Source organism: Chlorocebus sabaeus, chromosome 13 (assembly GCF_047675955.1).
Source record: "Chlorocebus sabaeus isolate Y175 chromosome 13, mChlSab1.0.hap1, whole genome shotgun sequence".
Lineage (NCBI taxonomy): Eukaryota > Metazoa > Chordata > Mammalia > Primates > Cercopithecidae > Chlorocebus > Chlorocebus sabaeus.
In genome coordinates, this window is record NC_132916.1 from 86,682,973 (window position 1) to 86,687,329 (window position 4,357).

The following is a 4,357-nucleotide window of genomic DNA, read 5'->3' on the forward strand; positions in this document are numbered from 1 at the left end:
GTCCTATTTAACGTATGATGTAAATAAATCTAAATATATAGTAACGTGTGTGTGCAGGTCACCCAATGAGGTAGGAATAACTCAAACTCCTGATGCCTACTCCGGTGTTCTTTTCACTATATCCCATGGTTTTTAGGCTTGACTTTATCTGGGGATAATATCATACTGTCCTGGAGAATAATTTACCCTTCAGGGACCTGGTCATTGGTAGCCAGCTCTGTGGGGCGCTTGGTCAAAGATACTTCTTATTGTCTATGTGTATTTCTTGGGTGAATGTTGGAATAATTATATGTATAACTTATTATTTTGAGGCCTTAAGGGTAGGCTTCATGTTTGCCCTGGGTTCTGTACTGTTAGAAAAGTAACCTTGTAGCTGTGACCACCTGGGTGATGGATGCTGAAATTGCTAAAATGCTGCCCACCACTAAGAAACAGAATGGGAGCTGAAATGGGGCACCAGAAGAGAGCAGTTGAGGTGTTATAAACTAGATGATTGGATTTAATGTTACTCTGTGTGTGTAGTCTTTGTAAACTCTTAGTCTTTAGTAATGTCTAACTTTACTGTTTAAACCTAAGTGTTATAGGTTTAAACATATGGTGTTAGCTGTGCTATATGATATAAAGGAAAAAGATCAGCCTGGGTGCAGTGGCTCACGGAGGGCAACGTGGATGGATCACTTGAGGTCAGGAGTTGGAGACCAGCCTGGCCAACATGACAAAACCCTATCTCTACTAAAAATACAAAAATTAGCCAGGTGTGGTGGTGCATGCCTGTAGTCCCAGCTATTTGGAAGGCGGAGGCAGAAGAATCACTTGAACCTGGGAGGTAGAGATTGCAGTGATCTGAGATCACGCCACTGCAGTCTAGCCTGGGTGACAGAGCAAGACTTCATCTCAGAAAAAGAAAAAAAAAAACCACATCCTTTTGCTTGGGCCCAAAAGGCCAATCTTGGAGGTAACAAGATATTCCAAGGGTAAAGAAAATTTTAGGAGGACTCTCAGAGTTTTTGAAGCTTTTTGTTCCAGTGTGTACATCTTGGTTTTATTTTTGTTAAGCTAATCTTTAGAGGAGTTAGAAGAAAAATAAAAGATTGGAAAGTAAACCAGGTATTAAAGAGCAGAAAAAAGAGATAATGCCCTTTTATGAAATAAGCAGCTTACCCGCATTAACACTAAGCAGAACTCCAAATTCCACTTCCCTCTCTTCTATCTTCCTTTGTCTCTCATGTATTTTACTTCTGTCCTCTTTCTCTCCCTCTGTCTGTGTGAAATGTCATTTTTCTTTCCTCCTACTCTGAATGTCATTTTTTCCCTCTTTATATAGGCTTTATTACCATTTTCTCTACCTATTATTACTTCGATTTTTTTTTTTTTCTTTTTCGAGACAGGGCTTCACTCTGTCACCCAGGCTGGAGTGCAGTGGCGCAATAACAACTCACTGCAGCCTCCACCTCTGGTGTTCAGGAGATTCTCCCACCTCATCCTCCCTAGCTGGCGCATGCCACCATGTCTGCTAATTTGTGTGTGTGCGTGTTTGGTAGAGACAGGTTTTTGCCATGTTACCCAGGCTGGTCTCGAACTCCTGAGTTCAAGTGATCCACCCACTCTGGCCTCCCAAAGTGCTGGGATTACAGGCCTGAGCCACCCACCCGGTCTGTTGCTTAGATCTGTAATGTCTAAGGTGTGAGGGACACCTGTGTGAAAAGAGGAACACTTAATCCAACTTCTATTTTGCTTTTTTTTTTTAGACAGTGTCTCGCTCTGTCACCCAGGCTGGAGTGTAGTGGCATGATCTCGGCTCACTGCAACCTCTGCCTCCCAGGTTCTAGCGATTCTCCTACCCCAGCCTCCTGAGTAACTGGGATTACAGGTGCACGCCACCACGCCTGGCCATTTTTTGTATTTTTAGTAGAGATGGGGTTTCACCATGTTGGCCAGGCTGGTCTCAAACCCTGACCTCAGGTGATTCACCCTCCTCAGCTTCTCAAAGTGTTGGGATTATAGACGTGAGCCACCGCACCCGGCCTTCTGTTTTGCTTAATGCTCAAATTATTAATCTTTCAAATTTATAAAATAATAGTCTTCTAAACATAAAACAACCAGGAAATCAAAATGTTTTTGTTCAGCAAATAAAAATTTTCCTAACATTTCAGCATTGATTACAAAACTTATAATGTACTCTGAAGAGTTCAAATAAAAATCTAAAATTTGTGTTAAAAAGCAAAATATGCACAAATTTTCACAATAATGACAAATTTATGACACTTGGAGTGCTTATAAAGTATGTTACCATAGATTGAAATTAATGTCTCCATTATCCCTATACTTATACCTCTCTGGGGTTACAGGTTTGTACAGGTTATAATTTGCATGAGGGTGCCTGGCCAAAGAGTCAAGGGGGAGCTGAAATAGAGCTTTGACTCTGCTGTTGAAGCCGTCTTCCCAGGGGCTGGGGCCATCTGGGCATTGCTATGATTTGAATGTTTGTGTCTTTCCCGGACTCATATGTTGAAACCTAATAACCAATGTGATAGTATTAGGATGTGGGGTCTTTGGGGAGTGATTAGGTCATCAGGTTGGAGCCCTCATGCATATGATTAGAGGCCACAGAGGCCCTTCCTCCTTGTACCATTGAGGACACAGCAAGAAGTCTGCAGTCTGCATCCCAGAAGAGGGACCGCACCAGAACCCGACCAGCTGGCACCCTGATCTTGAACATCCCGGCCTCTGGAAGTATGAGAAATAAATCTCTGTTGTTTGTTATCTACCCAGTTTATGATATTTTGTTATAGCAGCCAGAATGGATTATGACAGATGTCTTTTGCTTATTGGTATAAAGGTGTCAAAAGGACTAATGGCAGCCTTAGGATACAATAATAATGATGGACATTTGATTCTATTTCATCCTCGATATAAAATCAAAAGAAAAAGTATGTTATAGCCGGATGTGTTGGCTCAAGCCTGTAATCCCAGGACTTTGGGAGGCTGAGGTGGGAGGATCGCTTGAGCTCAAGAATTTGAGACCAGCCTGGGCAACATGGCAAAACCCACAAAAATTAGCTGGATGTGGTGGTGCCCCCCTGTCATCCCAGCTACTCAGGAGACTGAGGTGAAAGGATGGCTTGAGTCCAGGAGGTGAAGGCTACAGGGAGCCATAATTGCGCCACTGCAGTCTAGCCTGAGTGACAGAGTGAGACCCTGTTTCAAAAAAAAGAAAAGAATAGAGAAAGTATGTTATTTAGACCAGCTGATGTTTAACCAATTGCATCTTAGCTGGGTAACAGTCTCCGTTACGCCTTCCTTACCAGAGCCTTGCTCTCATTGTATACATTGATCAAGATTTTTAAAATCCTTGCCATTTGCAGAATGTATTCATTTATTTATTTAGTTTATGGAGATAGGGTCTTGCTCTGTTGACCAGGCTGGAGTGCAGTGGCACAATCATAGCTCACTGTATCAAACTCCTGGGCTCAAGGAACCCTACCACCTCAGGTTCCTGAGTAGCTGGGACTACAGGCAAGTGCCACCACACCTAGCTAATTTTTAAATTTTTTATAGAGACAGAGTCTTGCTATGTTGCCCAGGCTGGTCTTGAGCTTCTAGCCTCAAGCATTTCTCCCATCTGTACCTCCCAAAGCACTAACTTAAGTCAATGCCCCTGGCCCTGCAGAACTTTTAATTTCTAGTAACTTGATGCCTCTCCCTGAAATACAGTGTATTTTTTAAGTTTCAGTTGACTAGCCTTGCAGAACCTAGTTTCTTATCATTATATATTGACCTGGCCTGTTAATCATTTTTGCAGACTGATTTTGCCTCATTAATTTGTTATAATTAATAACAAATTGAAAGGGTTCATCTTGCATGAGACAGGGATAGAATGTGCACGGTTAGCTGTCTTCTTCAGGGCATTTGATTTGGCAAATCTCCATCTTGAAACACACTATTGAATTCTGTTTCTACATGGTCCTGTGTGACTCTGGTGCTGACTGACTGTTGGATCTCCATTCTGCCTGGCTGGTAGGTGTGACAGATGCTGTGGAACAGTTCTTTCTGTTCTTGGTATGGTTGTTTTCCCAGGACTGCTTGACTGATTCTCACTTCCCACTATTCTTCTCTCCCTTCTTTCACAATGAAAGTTATGTCTGTGCTTTATAAACTAATATACGCTTTAGATTAAAAAAGAAAATCATCCACACGTATAACTTTATTTCTGCAACTTTAAAAAAATTAACATCTGTATTATCACATTCACTATCTTTTATAGTCAAACTGTTTATTACTAAATTTTTCCTTTGGAGAACCATTATGGACTTTAATAGATTCAAATAGTTTTAATTATCCATAATCATTTTCCTTT